This window comes from Gorilla gorilla, chromosome 17 (assembly GCF_029281585.2).
Source record: "Gorilla gorilla gorilla isolate KB3781 chromosome 17, NHGRI_mGorGor1-v2.1_pri, whole genome shotgun sequence".
NCBI classification, from domain to species: Eukaryota; Metazoa; Chordata; class Mammalia; order Primates; family Hominidae; genus Gorilla; species Gorilla gorilla.
The window spans coordinates 52,008,946-52,034,480 of NC_073241.2; the positions used below are offsets into that span (position 1 = coordinate 52,008,946).

General features: G+C 37.7%; 1 long non-coding RNA gene across 1 annotated transcript in view; it reads right to left on the minus strand.

The window, feature by feature from the left end:
* LOC101127617 (uncharacterized) overlaps positions 1 to 25,535 on the minus strand; it is a 71,918-nt gene that overhangs the window by 35,805 nt on the left and 10,578 nt on the right. Inside the window, exons 2-4 of the long non-coding RNA XR_008673686.1 lie at positions 19,681 to 19,756; positions 15,303 to 15,410; positions 9,675 to 9,809 (exon numbers count right to left, since the gene is read on the minus strand). This is a non-coding gene — a long non-coding RNA (uncharacterized lncRNA). The remainder of the gene's footprint in view (positions 1 to 9,674; positions 9,810 to 15,302; positions 15,411 to 19,680; positions 19,757 to 25,535) is intronic.

A 25,535-nucleotide genomic window follows, 5' to 3' on the forward strand; every position in this document is an offset into this window, starting at 1 on the left:
CAAAAACTGAACAGACTGAAAACAATGAGATCAAAGCTCCAATAAAAAGTCTTCCAATAAAGAAAAGCCTGGACCCTATGGCTTCACTGATGAAATTCTATCAAACAATTAAAGAATACCAGTCCTACTCAAATTATTCCAAAAAATAAAGGAGGTGGAAATATTTACAAACTAATTCTATGAGGTCAGTATTACCCTGATACCAAAACCAGACAAAGACACATCAACAAAAGAAAATTACAGGCCAATATCTCTGATAAATATTGATGCAAAAATCATCAACAAAATACTATCAAACCGAATTCAACAATACATTAGAAAGATCATTTATCATGACCAAGTGGGATTTATCCCTGGGATGCAAGAATGGTTCAACATATACAGATTAATCAATGCGATACATCATATCAACATAATGAAGGACAAAAACCATATGATCATTTCAATTGATGCTGAAAACGCATTTGATAAAATTCAACATCCCTTCATGATAAAAAAGACCTCAAAAGACTGGACATAGAAGGAATATACCTTAACATAATAAAAGCCACATATGACAGATCCACAGCTAATATCATACTAAATTGGGGAAAAAGCCTTTTCTCTAAGATCTGGAAAATGACAAGGATGCCCGCTTTCACCACTGTTATTCAACACAGTACTAGAAGTCCTAGCTAGAGCCATCTGATAAGATAAAGATATAAAGGGCATCCAAACTGGAACGAAAGAAGTCAAATTATCCCTGTTTGCAGGTGATATAATCTTATATTTAGAAAAACCTAAAGACTCCATTAAAAAACTATTAGAACTGATAAATTCAGTAATGTTACAGGATGCAAATCAACATACAAAAATCAGTAGCATTTCTATATGCCAACAGTGAACAATGTGAATAAGAAATTTTAAAAGCAATCCCATTTACAATAGAAACATATAAAATTAAATACTTAGGAATTAACCAAAGAAGTAACATATCTCTATAATAGAAACTACAAAACACTGATGAAAGAAATTGAGTTCTTCAAAAGTGTGTAACTCCAAGTGAGCCTGTTCAATTTGGTCCCATAAGTCATAAATTATATGGATTTAAAAGTCTATCTAATTAATAAAGGCTCACTTTGTTCTCAAAATTTGAAGTAATGCACATACTTATAGCCTAAAAAAATCGGCAAGAATTACAAAATTTCAAAACTGGCGCATTGTAAACTACATATGCGTTTGCCAGGTAGCAGTGCCACTTGAAATGGTGAACAGATACACTGTTATCCTTTGTCAGTATCCTGTAAAGCCCAGGATTCTTTACCAGCACCACACAGCGATTTTGGTGACTATTTTAACATTCACATTGAGGCCAGGGGTGGTGGGTCATGCCTGTGATCCTAGCACTTTGGCAGGCCGAGGTGGCAGGATCATTTGAGCTCAGGAGTTCAAGATTAGCCTGGGTAACATAGTGAGACCCTGTCTCTATTAAAAAATAATAATACTGACGCAGGAGAATGGCGTGAACCCGGGAGGCGGAGTTTGCAGTGAGCCGAGATCGCGCCACTGCATTCCAGCCTGAGCAACAGAGCGAGACTCTGACTCAAAAAATAATAATAACAATAAAAATAACATTCACATTGGTATTGTTCACTAAGATATTGTTCTTTAAGGCATTTCTTAAGGTATTGTTAAAACTTGTGTTAAGCATGTTAAAGTCTCAGTAACTTTGGGATAGAAATAAAATGTGATAAAAAGTGAAAGAAACCACCACAAGGGAGAGTCCTTTTTGAAATATTAGAGACATAATGCTGTCTAATAAAAAACGACATCAAAGAAAAACTACACTACAGTGATTGCAGACTTAATGTTGGCCAACCATGCATCCTCCCTAGAAATGCATTTGAATTTTATTTACTAATCTTTTATTTAGGAAATTTACATTTTTACATTACTGAGATTGGTCTTTTGGGCTATTATACTTTTTTTTTTTTTTTTTTTTTTGAGATGGAGTCTTGCTCTATCACCCAGGCTGGAATGCAGTGGTGCAATCTCGGCCCACTGTAACCTTCACCCCTGGGGTTCAAGTGATTCTCTGCCTCAGCCTTCTGAGTAGCTGGGACTACAGGCATGTGCCACCACACCAGGCTAATTTTTGTATTTTTGGTAGAGATGGGGTTTTGCTATGTTGGCCAGGCTGGTCTTGAATTCCTGACCTCGGGTGATCCATCTACCTTGGCCTCCCAAAGTGCTGGGATTACAGGTGTGAGCCACCATGCCCGGCCTGGTTATTGTATTTTGACACCGGGATTTTGCTAGCTCTCTAAAGTAAATAGGATAACTGTATATCTTTTTCTGTGCATTAAGCAATTATAACATGGGAATGATTTGTTCATGAAAGGTTGAAAGTTTGTACTTGTAGAACTTTTGAGTTCACAGTGCTTTCTGAAATAATTTCTTTATAACTGTCAGTTTCTTCTGTGACTATTTTGTTATCTATTTTTAAATTTAAGCAACTTTAAATTTAAAAAATTTGTTTTAAAATAAAAAAAAATTGAAAAGGACACCAAAAAATGGAAAGATATTCCATGTTCATGGATTGGAAGACTCAATATTGTTAAAATATTCATACTACCCAAAACAATCTACAGATTCAAGGCAATCCCTATCAAAATACCAATAACATTCTTCATAGAAATGGAAAACACAATCATAAAATTTATATGGAACCACAAAAGTCCCAGAATGGCCAAAGCTATCCTAAACAAAAAGAACAAAACTGGAGGAATCACATTACTTCAAATTATACTACAGAGCTATAGTAACCAAAACAGCATGGTACTGGCATAAAACAGACACATGAACCAATGGAACAGAATAGAGAACCCAGAAATAAATCTACACATCTACAGTGAACTCATTTTTTGACAAAGGTGCCAAAAACATACACTAAGGAAAAAACAGTCTTGTCAGTTAATGGTTCTGGGAAAACTAGATATCCATATGCAGAAAAATGAAACTAGATCCTTATCTCTCACCATATACAAAAAATCAAATCAAAATGGATTAAAGATTTAAATCTAAGACTTTGAACTGTGAAATTATTAAAAGAAAACATTGAAGAACATCTCTAGGACATTGGTCTGGGCAAAAAATTCTTGAGCAATACCACAAAAGCACAGAAAACCAAAGCAAAAATGAACAAATTGAATAATATCAAATTAAAAAGCTTCTGTATAGCAACGATACAATCAACAAAGTGAAGAAACAACCCACAGAATGGGAGAAAATATTTGCAAACTACTCATCTGACAAGGGATTAATAACTAGAATATATAAGGAGCTCAAACAACTCTATAGGAAAAAATATAATAATCTGATCAAAATGGGCAAAAGACTGGAATAGAAATGCCTATTTCTCAAAAGAAGACATACATATGGCAAACAGGCATATGAAAAAGGTGCTCAACATCATTAATCATCATAGAAATGCAAATCAAAACTACAATGATATCATCTCACCCCAGTTAAGATGGCTTATATACAAAAGACAGGTAATAACAAATGCTGGCAAGGATATAAAGAAAAGGGAACCCTCTTACACTGCTGGTGGAAACGTAAATTAGTACAACCACTATGGATAACATCTTGGAGTTTCCTCGAAAAACTAAAAATAGAACTACCATATGATCCAGCAATCCCACTGCTGTGTATATACCCAAAAGAAAGGAAATCAGAATATAGAAGAGATATCTGCACTCCTAAGATTTGGAAGCAACCTAAGTGTCTATCAACAGATGAATGGATAAAGAAAATGTGGTACATATATACAACGGAGCACTATTCAGCCACTAAAAAGAATGAGATCCTGTCATTTGTAACAGCAATGGATGGAATTGGAAATCATTATGTTAAGGAAAATAAACTAGGCACAGAAAGACAAATATCACATGCTCTCACTTAATTGTGGGATCTAAAAATCAAAATAATTGAATTCATGAAGCTAGAGAATAGAAAGATGGTTACTAGAGGCTGGGAAGGGTGGTGGAAGATTGAGGAGGAGGTGGGGATGGTTAATAGGTATTTAAAAAAAATAGAAAGAATGAATAGGCCAGGCGCAGTGGCTCAAGCCTGTAATCCCAACACTCTGGGAGGCTGAGGTGGGTGGATCACCTGAGGTCAGGAGTTCGAGACCAGCCTGGCCAACATGGTGAAACCTCATCTCTACTAAAAATATAAAAATTAGCGGGGTGTGGTGGCACGCATCTGTAGTCCCAGCTACTCAGGAGGCTGAGGCAGGAGAATGGCGTGAACCTGGGAGGCAGAGATTGCAGTGAGCCGAGATCGCGCCACTGCACTCCAGCCTGGGCGACAGAGCAAGACTCCGTCTCAAAAAAATAAAAATAGCTTTGAAGACAATTCTCATTGAAGGAAGATGTCTTATGGAAACACACAATTGCTCAAAGATAAATGTATAAAGATATTCACTGGAGCTTTGTTCGAGACCAGCCTGGCCAACATGGTGAAACCCCATCTCTACTAAAAAAACAAAAATTATCTGGGCATGGTGTCACATGCCTGTAATCCCAATTACTTGGAAGGCTGAGGCAGGAGAATTGCTTGAACATGAGAGGCGGAGGTTGCAGTGAGCCAAAATCGTGCCATTGCACTCCAGCCTGGGCAACAAGAGCGAAACCCCGTCTCAAAAAAAAAAGAATGAATGAATGAATAAGACCTACTATTTGATAGCATAACAGGGTGACTATAGTCAATAATAACTTAATCGTACATTTTTAAATAACTAAAAGAATATAATTAGATTGTTTGTAACACAAAGGATAAGTGCTTGAGGGAATGGATACCCTATATGTGATTATTTCACATTGCATGCCTTACCAAAACATCTCATGTATCCCATAAATATATATACCTATGTATCCACAACAATTAAAAATTTAAAAAAATTTTTTTAAGAAATTCGATCCCTAGTGTTGGAGGTGGGGCCTAGTGGGAGGTGCTTGTGTCATGGGGGCAGATCCCTCATGATCAGGTTGGCGCTTTCCTTGAGGCAATGAGTGAGTTCTCACTCTATTAGTTCCTGCAAGAACTGGTTGTAAAAAAAGTCCGACAACTCCCTCCTCTCTCTCCTGCTTCCTCTCTCCCCATGTGATCTGCACACACCCACTCCCCTTTGTCTTCTGCCATGAAGCCCTCACCAGAACCAGATGCTGGTAACATGCTCCTTGTATAGCCTGTAGAACCATGAGCCAAATAAACCTATTTTCTTCATAAATTACCCAGCCTCAGATATTATTTTATAGCAACACAAATGGACTAAGACAGTATATCAGCCTCCTTTTCAAGAGTGAGTAAGAATTATTGAGCCAGAGAAAGGGGACATTCCAGTTAAAGGGAAGAGCGTAGGCAAAGCTTTGGAGAAGGTTGTATCATAATACATTTGGAGAGTAAGGAGTTCACTGTGGTTAAAGCAGAGAGGGTATAGGGGGATAGGGATATTATTGACCCATCTATATGTCACACTGACCATCCAAGCCTTAAAAGTCAAAAAAAAAAAAAAACCTTTAAGGATAGATGATGCTTCACAAAAACAATATTCAGCTACAAGTGAATTATAATTACAATACGTATGCTAGACAAGACTAATAACTAATAAATATATGGTGACTGAGGAGGATAGTGTGTGTGGGTGTGTGGGTGTGTGGGTGTGTGCGTGTGCGTGTGTGTGGGGGTGTGTGAGTGTGTTATGTACATGCAGCAGAGGAGGGTTGAAAGTTATAACAAACTACACTCCAAAATATTTTACAAACAACCTGTAACAGTTTGAGTAGGAATGTGTTTGCAGTCCAGGTCATAACAACATAAAACATAGCCAGAAATGTAACTATGACACTGCATAAACAAAAGGAAAATAAAGTACGATGATCCCATTACTGATCATGCATACTGGCATGCATCTCATTCATTAGAGTACTTTAAACTAGGTTTAAGTATACAATTGATGAAAGGAGTTTGTTTTGTTTTTGTTTTTGTTTTTTAAGTTGGAATGCAGTGCTGCAATTTGTCTGTCCTGGCAGCATTGCCTATGGACAGTCATTAATCAGAAGTGAATTATTACTTCCTTATGAAATTTAGCTTCAGTTTTTTCCTCTTGAACTTATCTGGAAATCTTTAACATGGAGAGTCATGCTAGATCCTTTCCTAGTTGGAAAATTCAACTCATCCCTCACATTTATCTTCTGAAGCCCACTTCTCTTTATTCCGTCAGAGTGTACCAACTGAGATTAAGTTCCTTTCCATCTCTCACATATATGTGTCTGTCACTGTCAAAAATTGTGGCAATTAATTTTAAGGGGAGGGGGCTAAAAACCTACATATGGGGTAGTTTAAACAAAACCACACCTTTAGCCATCAATCAAATGAACCAGATGATTGTTTCTAAAAACTCAACTTTGAAAAGATTATTCTGCACTAAGGTTTTTGTTTTGTTTGGTTTTGGTTTTGTTTTTAAAATAAAAAAAGAACAATTCAACTTTGGGGAAGTAACCAGAGCCTCAAATGAAATATTGGCTATCTTTTTAAAAATTTTATACACCAATGGGTGTTTTCTTACTTTTGCTTTAAATGCGGCCTTTAATTTCTTACTTCTTTTTTAAATTAAGAAGCTGTATTGTTCAGAGTGCAAGTTACTGAGACATTATCAATTTCTCCCAACACACCAGGTTCACTGCACAAAGGCTTGTTCTGCTGGTTAGACCTAGAGCTCATTAATATTAAAAAGTGAGGTTACTTCATTATTGGACTGAAATTTCCATTTTCACTTGCCCTGTCTTTAGCTCTGTCCTTCTAACATCAATGAGTAAGATAGAAACATGGAAAATATGCTCATCAAATTTATAGATGATAAAAAGCCAGGAGTGACAGCAAATGTTGTTGATACAAGGATCAAGATTCAGAAAGATTTATGAGAGGCTAGGGCAACGGGCTAAATGTAATATATAAAATTTAGAATGAATAAGTACAAGATCCTCAACATGGGTTCAAAAATCAGTCTTGCAAGTTTAGTAACAAAAAGTATGTAAAAGACTTAGGAATCTTAATTAATAATGAGCTCAGTGTGTGTTAACAGTGTGATACGATTCCAAAAAAAAACTAATGGCACTTGATAGTGCTCTAAGAAAGTGTAACATTGAGAATGAGAAGGTGGATAACTTAGTCCTGAATTCAGCTTTGGGTGCATATATTACAGTATCCTTGGGATATGCTTGGTTAAAGAAACTGAATCCAAATTGCAAAAGAACCTGTTCAAGGGACTAGATTATTCAACCGAAAGCTAAGATTTAGAGAACCAAGAGTAGCTATACTCAAATAGTTAAAAAAGGGATTCAATGTACTGTCCATAGATCCAGAAGGGGAGAACTAGGATTAATGAATGTGAATTTCAGGCAGGCAGATTTCAGCTCAGCAAGAATAAACTCTTTCTTCTTCAGACAAATATTAAGCCAAAAATGGAATGGGCAACCTCATAGTTCCCTACCCCTCACTGGTGGTATTCAACCCCAGGCTGGAAAACTTCTGCCAGGGGAAAATCAAACAAACATTACAATGATGATTCAAGAATTATGTGTATTATTGGACTGGATAGTCTATGATCTATGCTTTTTAGACAAACTCAGCTATCACAAAAAGACCTCTACAAAGACAGCTCATCTAGGCCCCCACGAAGCACACAATCTCTTACAGCTGTCAGAAATTATAGCCCCAAGTGTGGTAAAGCTGATGGGAAGCTAATATTTTAGTTGTTCTACATGGAATCTTAGCCAAAAGGTCAAGAAGCAATATATTTCAGCAGTGTGCAGCGGCCTAAGAGAGAGAAGGACCATTATTTTATTATGTGACCCTTCTTCCAACTGGGTGAGATCATCCTTGTGTTTCCAAAAACATTGCCCAGACCCTGTGTGGACTGTAGGGTGCAGTAATGCTATACTTGGGCCTTTCAAAAAAAATGATGTGCCAAGAACAAACCCAACTCAGGATTCCCAAACAGAAATTGGAGGACCTTTTAGTCAAAGTGAAGAATACAAAGATCTGTGAAGCCAGAAGCTTCAGAGATTAAGCTGAATCAGGAATTTATTTACCTAAAATGTGTTCAGACCAAGTATCATTAATGCTTTCCATCTTGACACATTCGGTAAAAGAAGCAAACTTTCCAGGATGCCATGCTTCACTTTATATCATATAATCTGATACGGGGTGGGGTAGGGGAAGTACAGTAAATCTAGAGTCCTCATTTTCTTATATTGTGTTTGAGAATATTTTTCTTAATCTACGTAAGTACTTTTTTTTTTTTGAGATGAAGTCTCACTCTGTCACCCAGGCTAGAGTACAGTGGCGCAATCTTGGCTCACTGTAAGCTTCACCTCCCGGGTTCACGCCATTCTTCTGCCTCAGCCTCCCGAGTAGCTGGGACTACAGGCACCCGCCACCACGCCTGGCTAATTTGTTGTATTTTTTAGTAGAGATGGGGTTTCACCGTGTTAGCTAGGATGGTCTCGATCTCCTGACCTCGTGATCCGCCCACCTCGGCCTCCCAAAGTGCTGGGATTACAGGCATGAGCCACCACGCCCGGCCTGAAAGTACTTTTTTATCTCTCCCTGAGAACTTATGACATTGCTGTTCCTGATACCTGACACCGTGACCATTCTTAAAATTGCAGAACTATCGACCAGAAGAATGAAAAGTTACCCCCTCAAACTACAAGGGGAATACTAGAAGAAAAGGAAAAGCAAAAGGCCTCTCCACTTTAAAAGCCCATGGTCTCCTCCACCAGAAGGTAAGAAAGAACGGCCATTACTTATTTAGCTCAATTAAATAAGAACTTTCTTATACTCTGCTATGACCAAGAAAACAATGGGCTGCCTTGGGGAGCTCAAGCATGGATTAACCTATCCATCACTAAAACAAGGTTGCTCAAGTCGAGCACAAAGAAACCTAGTGGGTACTTTTGTACCTAATTCCTTAGAGACATGTTTAAGAAGCCCCAGAAGTTACATGTCCAAGCCAAATGGGTTTGCTAAGGTGTCATCATCACATCAATAATTTTGATCTTCAGTGCTAAAAATATGAAACACATACAGGCAGTGCTGCTTTAGTTGAATTGGGTGGTAATGGTGAAGACAGGTGGAGAGAAGGGAACCTGTTTTTATTTGCTTTGAATCTTTACTATTCTACGTAAATTTTATTCTGAAAAAAAGATTCCTCAGATATTCTGGTATTTTGAAGCCCACTAGGTAATTATTATTCCTCCCAGAAGAATCTGCATTATCCTACAAGAGGGAGACTTCTAGAAATGCAAAAAGGACACAACATTATCATTTTCTCCTACCGCCTGTTCAAACCTGTTCCATGAAGCTAATTCTCTTCTCCCCTTGAGATGAACCTAGAGTATGTCTATTGTCTAGCCCCATCAGATACGAAAATACAAAATTCCACACAAAACACTTTACTCTCACTTTTATCCAAAATCCAACTTATTTCAATTATTTAAATATCCTTTCCCATGTAACAGTAAAAAAATTAAAACCCCAAGCTTCATTTAGAGGGAATGCTTCTTCCCCTCCCCAGCATGGGCTGCTACAGGCTGGAAGCCTGCAATGGGAAAGAGGGACATGGTCACCTTCTTCTCTGGGTGCCTTTCCTTGCTTCTCTTCCTCCCTGTCAGCTTTCTTGCTGTGGTTTCTGCTCTCTCCAGAGTTGAAGTAGGGCAAAGGAGAAGGTGGTACTGTTTGGTAAGGAGCGGAAAAGGTTGTACCTGAAAGGAACCAGAATTGCCTAGTGTTAATGCTCTCTGGGTTGGGAATGAGTTTTAAACTGTCTCTTTTCCTCATGGGGGCACTTCTGCTATTTCTGTGGTGACTCCTCTTCTCCATTAGGACAGCTATTAGATTGAGGTTCCTTTGAGACATCAATCTCTCTCTTCTGGCTGGTTGCTTACAGCCTTCTCACCCCCTACTCCTCTGACTAGACACTTCTATCCCTTTCCTATAAGATTTCCTTACCTGTGTCAGGAAACCCCCTAAGGTGTGGTCCCTCAGCAGCTCTGTCTGACATGTCCCACACCTGATCCATAGAACACATATACACACACATACTTCTCAGTGCTTCAGGGTCCTCTTCTGTAAGATGGAGATATTAAGCCAAGTGCAGTGGCACACACCTATAGTCCCTGCTATTCCAGAGGCTGAGATGGGAGTACCACTTGAACCCATGAGTTTGAGGCTGTTGTGCACTATTATTGGGACTGTAAATAGCCACTGCACTCCAGCCTGGGCAACATAGTGAGACCTCATCTCTATAATAAATAAATAAGAGAATATTAATAGCAACTCTCTCCTATGGTTGTTGTGAAGATTAAACAAAACAACAACTGGCCCAAAATAAACACTAAGATAACAATAACTTTCCCAAGCTCATATTATTAGTAGTAAGTAGTAAAACTAGATCTGTCCTCCTTCAAAGCCAGGGAGGTACATTTCCTGTCACACTACATTTCCAGGAGGGAGGTATTCTGAACCAAGGAACTACCCAGAACTACTCAATTCATCCACTCTGCTCACTCATAAGACTGGCTATGGGCATGGTTTTGGCAACAAATTGATTGTCCTGGCACCTCTGGTTCAACTCTCCAGCAGCACCCTAAAGCTGTGGATCAGCAGCAGGAAGTCCCTGGGCATCCTCCCCCTTCACTCCAGAGCATCACACCAGGCTGAACTCAAGAGCTGTCACAATGCTGGGAAAAGTGCCAAACTAATCTCTAGAGCATGGGGCACTCTGACACTTGACATAGACAAGAGGATAACTTTTTTCACCTTCGAGCCAACATTATACTCTTCAAATCCTCTTTTATGAAACCTTATATAAAACCATGCTCACTCAATAGACAGCCTCCAAAGTGAAGCCTGTCTCACTAGGTCTTTGACACTCCTTCATTAGGTGACTATCTGCTACCAACAAAGAGCAAAACTAGAGAGATTCCTGCCCTAGAGACCACATCTTGAGGTGCAGAATTTTCCCACTCTCTGTTCTCTCAAAGTATTCCTTAGAGTATTCCTTAATTGATATAGTTACATTAAATTATAGAGCTAGTCTCACGTAGAATATTCATTAAATATTCTCTTTCAGCACACCAGAGTCACATTTTCTATGCTTTAAAGGTCAGAAATCTTTTTGCAAACTTCATATCTTTCCACCCCAAGGTGGAGATTCATCTTCAAAGGTTCCTAAAAGGGATGTGATTCTATCGCAAAGAACATCTTCCTCTGGAAAGAACCAACTGGCTTCCATCAAAGCATTTCACAACATTTATGCATCATTCCTACAGGCTACTTGGTAATTGCAAAGACAAAGATGTACCTTTACACAGGGGCAATATCTAGTACCTTAACCGCATAATCGAGCTAAGCATCACTGATAGTAGGATACTCTAATGTTATGTTCTTACTGATGTGAAGTGATACAAAACACAAAGCATCATTTATTACATATCTTGCCAAATATGTTTAACTTGAATCTTATCAACCCTTTAAACCTGATTTCCAGTTTATGGGAAATAGAAATGATAAAGGAACAAGTCTAAAAAAAAAAAACCAACAAACAAAAAAATAACCATAAGGAAACAAGAAGGCTAATTTAGGACATAGAATGTCCTATAAGACAACTGGCCAAGTTTCTTCAAAAAGTCAATTTCACAGGGAAAAAAAATAGGTGACACTGCTCAAAAATAAGACACTAAGGAGATATAATAACCAAATATAATGCATGAAACTTCATAGAGTCATGGTTTGAAGGAAATAACTGTAAGACACATCACGGAGAAAAACTGAGGAAATTTCAGTGTGAATTAGATATGAGTTGATATTAGGGAATTGTTACTTTCCTGAGGTGTCATAGTAGAATGTAACTATAGTAGAATATACTTATAATTAACATATATGTGATGAAGTGTTTGTAAGTAAAGCATCATGATGTCCAACCAATGTGTATGCACATATCCACACACATTCAACATGTGTTAACAAGTGTGGGTATTATAAGTGGATATGCAAGTATTCATCGTAATATTCTTTCAAATTTTCAGCATGTTTAAAAATTATAAAAATACAGGTGAAATGTTTCTATTTGCAGATGTGAGGACAGTGTAGAAAATCCCAAAGTATCTATAAAAGCAAAATGAAACAAAATACCTCCTGAAGCTAATTAAGTTCAGCCAGCCAATTAGGTATTACTGCAATGGGCTGCCCAGTAATCAAAGAGGACTACTTATTTCCCACCAGGGTTTTTACAGAAAGATTCATTCTGATAAGTTCTCTGATGAAGTTCAGACATTGTTACAGGGGGTGGCACCAGCTTCTCTACATCTCTATCAAAATCAAAGAAAACTCAGAAAAAAATGGAAAACAAAAGTTGCTTTATTATTCTACTATTTGAGCAGAATCTACCTGACACAAAGCAAATGCTTGTTTAATTTCAATGACATTCATAAAGTTGTAATTGAGAAGGAAAAAAAGTAAAATTTATTTAAGAAGTCTATAAATCTCCCTATTTACAAAACTTTTCTTAATATACAAAATAAACTGGGATCAAAAGTTTTTATAACCCTAAAAAAAAATACAAAAGTACAGCCAGGTTACACCTTAATCAACACACAAATCAACTGCATTTCTTTATACAACAATGGACATATGAAAACTAAAATTAAAAACACAATGCCATTTAAAATTGCTCCAAAGAAATACTTAGGTATAAATGTAAAAAGGTAAACACACCATGTACAAAATATGTATGCTTTAACTACAAAATATAATTTAAAAATCAAAGAGCCAGGCACAGTGGCTCACACCTGTAATCCCAGCACTTTGGGAGGCCGAGGCAGGTAGATCACCTGAGGTCAGGAGTTTGAGAACAGCCTGACCAACATGGAGAAACCTCATCTCTACTAAAAATACAATGCCTAATTTCATTACTTACCCAGGAGTCATTCAGGAGCAGGTTGTTTAATTTCCATGTAGTTGTATGTAATCCAATGAGAGAACCTGGATACCACAGTTGCCAGTGCAGGATTCACTGGCCATTTTCATTATCTTGGTGGGAGCCTCTGATGGCAACTGCTTCTAGTCAGCCCTCCCCACTACCACTTTTCTTATGACAACAAACTTGAAAATCTAAAGGAAACAAATGATGTTCTATCAAAATATAAATTCCCCAAATTAACTAAATGACAAGTAGAACACCTAAACAACCCAACAACTACAGAATTTGAAAATATATATATATTTTTATATATAATATACATATATTAAAGCTCTACAATTAAAAATGGTACCAGATTTAGGATGTTTGTGGATAAGTTGTCCCTAAATTCAAGAAACAACAATAGAAGTCTTCCCAATTCAATTTACAGTTCTATCATAATATTAATGCCAATACCTGACAAACATATTCCAACAAGAAAACTAGAATACTTACAATTAAAATCTGAAACCAGATATTAACAAATTAAATCTAGCAATGTTTTAAAATAGTTATATTCTATAACTAAGCAAAGTTTATTCCAGGAAGCAACATTTCCCAATTTTAAGAAATCTATTAGTATAATGTATTACATTAAAAATTTTTAAAAGAAAAATATGTAGTTAAGTAAGTACATGCCAAAAATATATTTAAGGTATTGGAACAGATATTCCTGATCAATTTTCAGTAGTGATTTTTAAGATGTGAATATTTTCTCTCTTCATGCAAATTATAAGCCTTTCTCATATCATATATTATTTCTGTCTGTGAGCTACATCTACCTGCTATACCCTCATTCTGCCATAGATCCCAGGAATTTCTATGTAGTGTATCAATCAATATATTTAGAAGTAGTTTAAACATGCCTTTCAGGAGACTAGCCTAAGTAAATGCTTCATGAAAAAAATGTCTATGGCTTAGTAAGTTTGGGAAAACTATATATTGTGTTTTTCTCTTAGAGATTTGCAACAAAGGTTAATTTAAAGACTCAGAGAAGTCTTCCAGGGTTTTCTAAGTTAACTGAACATAAAACACTTTTGTTCTTATGATGCCTATTAATACCCCATGAATACACTTTGATAAACACTGGTTTAGATCATGTCACCACAATGTCAGTCTCAGCACGGGTGGCATTTATTGTTCAGGGCATTGTGTGAGGTACTACTGCAGATATTGAATTATAAGATATAATCTATTCCCACAGATGATTATAATTAAGTTTAGTCAGAACATATAAATAAAGAGATAAATAATTTGAGGCAACATGGCATACGTACCAAATAAGCCATCCAAACAAAAAGTGTAGCAAGGGTGCATAGGAGGCAGGAATGTTAGATGCTAAATGGTTGAGGAAGGTGTCTAGGAGGATATATGAGTTAATCCTTGGGAGAAAACACACACACACACAAACACACACACACACACACGGCAAAAATGTGAATCATATATTTGGGAGAAATTAAAGCACTGGTTTATAGCTGTTCAAGAGGTAGGTAGGGTGACAGTGTAAAGTATCTTGCTTTAAGGATCTGGATCTTTATTACTCAGCCCATAAAGAACTAATGGAGGTCTTTCAGCAAAGAGAGAGCATCTCAGGGTAAGTGTATTTATGGAAAGTTGCAATTAACACAAAAGTTTTCAAAAAAATGTTTTCTGTTTGACTCCTGTCTTAGCCTAGGCTCCCCACAAAAGCAGAACATATGACAAAGTCCAGTGTACAGATGCTTTATTCTGGGGTATGATCCCAAGGAGCTGCAGGGAGAGCCTGGGAAGAATAAAAAAAGGAAGAGGGAAATGCAACCCAATCTAGCTCCTCACCACTGTGGGCAACTGAGGCTTGATTCCTCTGGGATCCTCTAAAAGGACCAGAAAGGATACATCTCAGAATTATTCACCCAGGAGTTGAAAAAGAGAAACATTTATCTTCCAGTTCCCAGACCCCATTAACAAAGGGTTGCCCTCACATCTGCAGGTTTGTATATGCTCCAGAATGCCCACATGCATTTCTACAGGTATCCTACTCAGTGAAGGTGGAGAAACCCTGGGGCAGAAAGTGAGAAATAAACAGTGAATCTAAAGAGAGGCATTGTCAAGTTATACCTGCATGCAACTGGTGACCCCAGCAATGGCTGGAGTAAAAAGGGGACTCCTCCCAGAAAAGTCTATATAAGAGGTGTCTGGTAGACTCTCCAAAGGAAGGTCAATCCCACTCAACACCATATTTCCTGGTTCCTACCTGATTTATTTTCCAGCAATCCTTTACACACATGGTCGTTTCATATGTGGTCATCTCTAGGCTTTTTAGCATTGTTTTTCTTTTCTCCTTCCATTTCCCCCTGTCATTCTAAAACAAATAAATGAAAACAAACAAAAAATAGACATACCATTTTTTTTTTAAATGTTGCTTTAATTTATTTATACAAAGAAAAACCATTTTAGATTTGTTTAATAAGGTAAATTTGATGGCAAAATGACCACTAGAACAAGTTCTCAGACAAGATGTATATGCTCTGTAGGTAAAAATTAACTTCTACAAGAAAGTTTTCAATAAATTGTACACTTCTATGACAGCCCTGTATCCCCAGTCAGAACCAAGCAAAGCACTAAAGTCATTGCTCTGCTTATTCCAGTTACCGGGTCTGCTTTGGCAGAAGCCATATTCGGAAATCTGGTTCTTCATAATTGCCACAAACCAGCAATACTCATCTTCCATTCATTTAACAAATATTCGTTGAGGACCCTCTGTGATCCAGGTATGATTTTAAGCTCTGGAGATTAAGGTCTGAACAAAACAGAGTAAGTCTCTGCCCTCATGAAACTTACAATCTCGCAGGGGAAGTATACAAGTAAATATGTAATATGTTGAATGGTGACAGAAGCTGTGGAAAAAAACAAAACAGTATAAGAGAATAAAGGATTCCCAGATGAGAAGTGGAAAGATGGGTATCACAATTTTATATAGCATGGTTATAAAATAAATTTGTACAGAGACATGAAGGAAGTGAGAGAATGAGCCACGTAGATAGATGGGGAAGAAACATACCAGATGTGGTAAAAACAACTGGCAAGAACTTGAGGCAAAGTAATGCTCACCCCATTGAGGGAAGAGTGAGGAGGCCACTGCAGTGAAAGCAGAGTGAGCGGGGGGATGTTAAAGGAGGGGATGTCAGAGAGGTAGCCTTGGGTGAGATGATATAGGGCCTTGGAGACCATTATAAAACTTAGGGCTTTACTCTAATTGAAACAGGAAGCTATAGAAGGGTTTTCAGAAGAGGAGTCATGTAATCAACTCACATTTTTAAAGGATCATTCTTATTGCCATGGAGAATAGATATAGGTGTCCTAGGTTAGAAGTGAGCAGGCCACTTAGGAAGGTAGGTGGAAGATAATGATGGCCCAGATGAGAATGATAGCAGCAAGAAATGGTAGGGTTCTAATTATATTTTGAACACAGAGTGAGCAAGATTAGTTGATGAATTGGATGTGTTCTATAACAGAAAATGAGAAATCAAAAATGACTCTAAAATTTTTGACGTGAATTGCCATTTAACACAAAGAGAACTGTAGGTTTGAGGTTGAAAAAAATTAAAAGTTCAGCTTAGGGCATGTTAAGTGTGAGCTATTTATTAAACACCCAAGTGATGATGTCAAATGGGCAGTTGGCTGTACGCAGTCCTCTCCTTGCAAGATTCCAACACGCACAAACTTCAGTCACCCAGGTTTAGTTAAATAACACCAGTCCTCCAAAAATATTATTGAAATTGCATTTGCCACATTATAGTAACTGAATAATCGCATAAAGCACAATTTCACTGTTTCTCCCATCCACAAATCACTCTGTATATAACAGATGTATATTATGATTAGTGACCAATCATGTCACTTCTTTCAGAGTCTGCCTGACTGATTGGTCACCGACTGGTCACTTGTGCATCTATTATTCAGTTCACACACAGCAAAATGTGTCACTGTGTTGTCTCCTGTCTCTCAGTAATAAGCCCACATGATATTCCACAAAAATGGATTATCAAAAGAAGAAACTGGTCCACAAAGATGAAAGGGCAGCAAGGAAAAACATGACAACACTAAAAGTGAAATTCAAATCAAATATAAATGGAGTTAAAGAAGAAATAGCTGCCCCAGGAATACTGCCACTGCCACTGTTTAAGACACTAGAATGCAGCCACAAGCACTTCGTGCAGGTAACTTTATAGACATAAAGGAGGAAAGTGCTTGCAAGGAAAAAGACGAAGATGCTCCAGAGGAATATGTCAGAGCAAGTGATTCAGGCAAAATATTTCACATTAAAAGAACTCTTAGAGATAGGTCACAACATCTAAAGCACAAAGGCTAAAATGTTGGAAGCTGATCCAAATTTAGAAAGAAATATGATAATTTGCCAAGGTGTAGGATTGATGCTTACTCCATATTGAAAGTTACATGACAAGAAGGCAAGCACTGTTCTAAGTAGTCTTGATAAGTGTTTTACAAATAAATGAAACACTTTCTCAATGTTTCTAATGTTTTAAATTAGTGTACTAAACTAAGTAAATATTAGTTTTAAAATATTACTTTTTATTTCTTTGTTACCTCATATGTTTATAATCAACAGTAAGAGCCTAATATTTTGAAAAAATTTTAAGTCCTGCAACAATCATAATTTTTATCACTGATTATTAAGAACACTTGGTGCTGTCTCAGTTTGCACAGTCATTTTTATGGCCCACACTACCGCATGAAGCAAGAACTGCCTGTATGCAAATTTGGAGTTTAGGAGAAGAAATTCAGCTGGAGACATAAATTTGCAAATTATCACTACAGAAACAGTATTCCTGCATGATATCACCTGACGTACAGATAAAGAAGAGATCTAAGGATAGAGCCCAGGGGAACTCCAATGTTCAGAGGTAAAGGAAAGGAGAAAGAATCAACAAAGATGACTGAAAAGGAGTGGCTGGTGAGCTAGGAGAATCAAAAGAGCAGTATCCCAAAGCCCACAAAGCAGGGAGTTTCAAGAAAGTCATCAACTGCGGCTGGTGAGAGAAGCAAGACAAACCTGAGAATTGACCATTGTGTTTGGCAATATGAAGGTTACTAGTGACCTCGGCAAGAACTGTTTCAAGAAAATAATTGGAATGAGAGCCCAATTCAAGTGAGTTCAAAAGAGACTGGAAGGAGAGGAGTGGAACAATAAATAGACAGCCTTCTGAGGAGATTTTTCTATAGGGCATGGCAGAGTGGAATGTGAGTCCATTCTGTCTTCTTAAGATGGACGCTATCACAGCATGTTTATAGGCTGACTAACATAGTTAACTAAAGAATTTATACCACGAGATGTTGATGCCAGGAGAAGGGATAATTATTAAAACGGTGTCCTTGAGAGTGGATAGTACCTCGTACTCAAGTGGAAGTGTTTACCCTAGACAGGAACAGGCTTAAGAAGGAGGCTCAGACATTTGACTTCTTCAGGACTCAGCTGCCTCAACTGTACAATGAGACAGCACTAAACCAGAGATTCTCAAAATGTAGTCCTCAGATCAGCATCATCGGCACCACTTGAGAATTCATTAAAAATGCAAATTCTCAGACCCCTTCCAAAACCTACTGTATTAGAAACTCTGGAGGTGAGGCCCAGCAATAGGTGCTTTAACAAGCTCTCCATGGGATCCTGATGCACCCTCAGTTTTCAGAACCACTGGACTAGATTATCTTTAACGAATCTCTGGCTCTAACACCTGTGACTTTATGCTTCAATAATCTATTACTTCCCATTTCTATTATGTTTTTATAATACTGCTGTATTATTTTCAAGTAAGTTTATAAAATCCAAGCTGTTTTCTAATATTTTTCAGTGCAAAAAATCCAAATGTCTGTTTTCAACCTCCAGAAACAATAATGACATTTATACTTCTTAAAATCGTGTTCATAATCGTTTCTGAAACAACTTTTTCATGGTGAGGTATTCAACTTAGTTTTGAAGGCATCAGTAAAGCTCATGACATTTTCTTATCATTTTTAAATAATACATAAGTCTATCTTTTAATGAAAAAAATCTTTGGGAATTAAAAGCTATTGCTCTCAAGTTGTTTGGAATTGTTTTGTATTGCTTGAAGTGTGTTATTCCCCAGAAGCAGAGCAGACATGGAACGACAGGTGACATTAATCCAGTCCCATACTGTTGTTCTTTGTGGACTTGGATCTCTCTTCAGCCACACAATGGAGGAAATTCCACACAAACAGAGGAAGCCAGACTCTTTCTGGGAGAACTTAGTAGCTGACTTACTATATTAGACATTGATGCCTGCTACAGATAAAACCTGGGAAAAGACCTCCAGGTCCTATTCTCCATTGTTGCTGCCTGAGTCCAGTATGTACGTCTCAACTGTGTACACATTTCCCGGGGTTGGGGGGGGGCCACCAGTGCACAGCTGTCTGTGACAGGATTGCTGATGTTTACAGTAGCAAGTTCACCCTGCTTTATGCCAAAACATGGTGTTTCTTATTTTAAAGATGAGAACAATTCCTTCTCTCCCCTCACTCCATTGTTATTTGGTTTACTAGATTTACAGGAGAAGGAAGCAGTAAATTACTAAAGAAGAAAGTGTAAATCTCACCAGGGTGTGCCTGTTTGAATTTGAATGAAGTTTAGCATATCCATCAGATGTGATGATATGAGAAAACAGATCCTCTCTGCTTCGCGGTAGGTTGGTTTGGGGAAGTGAAAATAAAAATTCATTAGACACTTTCCTGTGTTGATGTCCACACCTTTCTAGAAGCTCCAAGTTGATCAGATGTCCTAAGTGCCCAGCTTGATGGCCACAGAAAGCCAGCTGGTTAGTGAATAAAAAGGACTCTGCTAGCTGAGAACGCTCATTGCCAGCAAGCCTTTCTTGATGGTTTCCAGCCTTTTCTGTATTTAATTCAGTTAACATTGCATTCTCCCATCAGGGTCTGTTAATAATGATGTGTTGGGGGAAAGAAGCATGCAGTGGGAGGGATGGAAAGGAGACATGGAATTCCTATTTCTTCAATCACAAAAGTAAAAGAAAATAAAAGAAGATTTACCTTGAAGTACAAAGTATTTTCAAACCACATTTATAGAAAGCCAGTATTAAAAAGAGGTCAGCTGATGCATAAAGAACATACCTATAAACTAAATAAATCATCTGTCCTTCATTCTATTCAATAATTCTTTCCTGAACAGCTGGCTGTTTCTCCCTGGCTCAGCCACCTCCCTTTCCTGCCATGGCTCTCAACACTGTCTATACACTGGAGTCACCCAGAGAACTTCAAAAATACTGAGGCATAGGTCTCACCCTCAAGGATTCTGAGCATTTTTTAAAGTTCCCCCAGGTAGTTCTAAAATGCAGCCAAAGTTGAGATCACTGCTCTTCTTCCCCTCAGCTCTCCATCAACCCTTCAAGACCAGCACCTTGGGGTTCCCTTCTCCCCCAAAGAGGCTGAGATGACAAACACAGACCTGGTCGTTCTTAGGTCACTGATTCCCAAGTTGCCTGATGTAAGAATCACTCGGGGCACTTATCAGACATATACATCCCAGGATCTTCCCTTGGAGATTCTGATTTAGTAGTTCTGGGACAAGAACCTGAAGTCTACATTTGCCCACATGAGGTTTATGCAAATAGCAAAGTTTGGTAAACACCATCTTAGGACTCTTCTGCTCAAAGTGAGGTCCATGGACCAGCAGTATGGGCATTACATGGGAGCTTGTTAGATATATAGAATCTCTAGCCCCACCCCAGGTCCACTGAAACAGAATCTGTTTTTTTGTTTTTTTTGTTTTTTGAGATGGAGTCTCACTCTGTTGCCCAGGCTGGAGTGCGGTGGCGCGATCTCTGCTCACTGTAACCTCCGCCTCCTGGGTTCAAGTAATTCTCCTGCCTCAGCCTCCCGAGTAGCTGGGATTACAGCCACCTGCCACCACACCCAGCTAATTTTTATATTTTTAGTGGAGATGGGGTTTCACCATGTTCGCCAGGCTGGTCTCAAACTCCTGACCTCAGGTGATCCACTTGCCTCAGCCTCCCAAAGTGCTGGGATTACAGGCATGAGCCACCCCGCCCGGCCAGAGTCTGCATTTTAACACGATTTCAGGAGATTCATATGAGATTAAAATTTCTCCAATTGGTTTGCCTAACATTGACTTCCAAAGCTTTCTCTTTCCCTAATTTAGACTCACACCCGTGTTGCAATAATAATTACTCAAAAGAAATATTCATATTAAAACGAATAAAATACATTAGTTGTATTATCATAAATGGGCCAATTACTTTAAAACATTTTCATAAGTGGATATTTCTGGCTTGTTAGATTCTCCTTTTGCTAATATGTAAGATGAGCCTTAGAGAGCCTCGGCATTAACTCAAGAGTTGAATGTTGCACTCAGTTCTATTATTTATTTTTAAACATAGTAAACATGAATTATAAGCTCAGGGTTGGAAAGAACTTTAAGGATGACTTAGTCCTGCCTTTAATCTGAATCACTACAAATGTCCAAATCAAGTGGCCATTCAGTTTAGATATGAAGATCATCCCCACCCCCAAACATGAAAGAGAACTCATTACCTCCCTATATAGTCCATTTCATCTTCGGTCAGCTATGACAAAAAAAAAAAAAAAAAAAAAAAATCATGCATTGAAAAACTATCTCCCTGCATTGTTTTAATTAGAAAGCTTTCTTATTTATGGAACAACTTGCAGAATTTTAGAGATGATAGGACAGTTTATAGCAGGATGCAATTTATCTGCATACATTTAATTTACTGTAAATATTAGTTAATGTCTAATGGGTGGTAGGCAACATGCTGATACTGTATACACACCAGCAAACAAAACACAGGCCCTGCTCTCAAAGTACTTGCCAGCCCAATAATATACAGAATAAATCAGGAGTTTTAAATACTTTGTTAAATGTGATAAAACAGGGGTAAATACAGAACCATAGGAGGTTATCAGAGGGATACTTAATCCAGTATAGAGGATAAAATTCTGGAGAAGCGACATCTTTGCCAAGGCTGAAACATAAGTGGCTCTAAGTCAGTGTTGCCAGTTTTTGCATAGCATGAAGTGGTTTTATCTTTTCTCCGATGCTATGTTAAATCTCTGTTAACTGATAACTTTCTACTTACTTTTGGTTTTCAAAATTTAGAACAGGCCAATGCAAGAATCCAATCTCATCCTCTGATTTAAAGACTCTCCTTCTTCAAGTCTCTGGCATCTTCAGTGTGTCAGGACTGGGAGGAGGAAGGAGGAAAGGGGCAGGTATCTATTTAACTGGACACAGTGAAAGTTTTTTCAGTGTGCCTCTGGTTAACATGGACTTTCCTTGATGTCTTCACTCTGCAAGTCCTTAAATGCAGGCTCTCTTACAGGAAACGTGTGAGTTCCTTTCCACTACTCCATTCCCGGACACTTCCCCTCTTCCACATTCACCCACTGGTCCATTCTACAGCTTCCAGGAACCAGCAACCCCTTGCCTGACATTCCTCTTAACTAAAGTTTTGTCAGGATATCTCAATTTAGCTATGTCTCATGGAGTCCATTATTCCAGTTTTCAGGATACAAGATCAACATACCAAAAATCAATCTGATTTATAAATACTAGAAATGAACAATTAAAACCCAAAATTTTAAAAACAGTAACATTAAGAATATGGCCAAAAAAATTAAATACTCAGGTAACAATCTAACAGAAGTGTCCAGGTTGTGTTTGCTAAAAAGCTATAAATGGAACACATACTGTGTTTAAAAGTTAGAAGACTCAATACATGCAAAATGTCAATTATCTCCAAGCTGATCTACAGATTAAACACAATTCCAATCAAAACTCAGCAGAATTTTTTGTAGGTGGAGACAAACTGATTATATAATTTATATGGAGGGGCAAAGGAACTACAATAGCCAAAATAATTTTGAAAAAAAAAAAAGAGCAAAGTTGGAGAATTCACACTGCTTGATTTTAAAATTACTATAAACATATGGTAATTAAGACAACATATTATCAGAGAAGGGATCCAGCCAGAAATCAATGGGGCAAAATAAAAATGCACGCAAATATAATCAATTAATTTGTTTTAACATGCAAAGGGACTCAAAGGAGAAAGGATAGTAGTTTCAGCAAATGGTAGTGGAATAATGGACATCCATATGCAAAAAATTAACCCATGCCTAAACCTTACACTTTATATAAAAATTAAATCAAGGCCGGGTGTGGTGGCTCACACCTGTAATCCCAGCACTTTGGGAGGCTGAGGCAGGTGGATCACGAGGTCAGGAGATCGAGACCATCCTGACTAACACAGTGAAACGCCATCTCTACTAGAAATACAAAAAATTGGCCAGGCGTGGTGGCGGGTGCCTGTAGTACCAGCTACTCGGGAGGCTGAGGCAGGAGAATGGCGTGAACCCGGGAGGCAGAGCTTGCAGTGAGCCCAGATCGTGCCACTGCACTCTAGCCTGGGCGACAGAGCAAGACTCTGTCTCAAAAAAAAAAATTTATATATATAGATATAGATATAGATATAAAATCAAAATGGATCATAGAGCTAAATGTAAAACAGAAGTTATAAACTTTCAGAAGAAAGCATAGGAGGAAATTTCATAACAAGATTAGGCAAAGAGTTCTTAAACATGGCATTGAAAGGACAATTCATTTAAGAAAATAAATAAATTGAACTTCATTGAAATTAAGACTCTTTCCTCTGAAGATCCTTAAAAAGCTAAACATAGAATTACCATATGACTCAGTGATTCCACTCTTAAGTATATAGCCAAAAGGACTGAAAGCAGGAACTCAAACAGATACTTGTACACCAATGATCATTGCAGCATTCTTCACAATAGTTAAAAGGTAGAAACAGCCCAAGTGGCCAACATTTTAATAAATAAAAGTGGTATATACATACAATGGAATGTTATTCAGCCTTAAAAAGGAATTAATTCTGACACGTTATAACATGAATGAACCTTGAAAACACTGAAATAAGCCAGACTCAAATATTGTATGACTCCCCTTATATGAGGTACCTAGAAAAGGCAAATTCACAAAGATAGAAAGTAAAATAAAGGTTATTGGGGTTTGGGAAAAGGAGGGAATGAAGAGTTATTGTTTAATGGGTACAGAGTTTCTGTTTGGGGTGATGAAAGACTTTTGGAAATAGTGATGGTTGCACACCACTGTGTATATAATTAATGCCCCTAAATTGCATACTTAATAGTTAAAATAGCAAATTTTATTATAACTATAATATACAAGTATATTTTATATATAAATTTATATAAATTTCATATATTTATATATGTAAATATAAATATACATATATAGTGGCATATATATATATATATGTCACAACTTTTTAAAAAAGAATAAGGTCTAAAAATATCTTTCCCCTCTGAAAAACACTGTTAAGAGAATTAAAGGACAAGCTACAGAGCAGGAGAAATATTTGCAAATTACATATCCATTAAAGGATTTGTATCCAGATACTTCACCTCAGAGGATGTAAGAATTGCAAATAAGCACATGAAAAAATGTTCAATATCATTAGCCCTTAGGGAAATGCAAATCAGGATACTACTACAGGATGAGATACTATTACACACCTATCAGAGTTACTAAACTAAAAAATCACGACAAGACCACATACTGGATGGAACAACTTAACTCTCATATGTTAGAGGTGATAATTCAAAATGTTACAGCCACTCTGGAAAACAGTTTGGCAGTTTCTTATCAAATTAAACACGTACTTATCCAATGACTCATCAATGGCACTCCTAGTTATCTACCCTAGAGAAATGAAAACTAAAACGTTTATAGAAACTATTTATAATCGTCAAATCCGGAAACAACCCAAATATACTTCAATGAGTAAATACTAATAAACATACTGTGGTGCATCCATCCAATGGAACACTACTCAACAGCAAAAAGGAACCAACTATTAACACTGTCTTCGTCAAGACTGCTATATACCATAGACAGGATGGCTTAAATGACTGACATATTCACAGTTCTAGAGGCTGAGAAGTCCAAGATCAAGGTGCCCTTAGATTCAATTCGGTTCTTGGCTAAGGCCTTCTTCCTGGCTTGCCAAGAGCAGCCTTCTCATGGTTTCCTGACAAGGAGGAGAAAATGAGTTCTATTTGGTGTCTCCTCCCCAGCTTTTTTTTTTTTTTTTTTTTTTTTTTTTCTCTTGAGACAGAGTCTTTCTCTGTCTCCCAGGCTGGAGTGCAGTGGCGCGATCTCAGCTCACCGCAACCTCCGCCTCCCAGGTTCAAGCGATTCTCCTGCCTCAGCCTCCCGAGTAGCTGGGGCTACAGGCTCCCGTCACCACGCCCGGCTAATTTTTCGTATTTTTAGTAGAGGCGGGGTTTCACCGTGTTAGCCAGGATGGTCTCTGGTCTGATCTCCTGACCTCGTGATCCGCCCACCTCAGCTTCCCAAAGT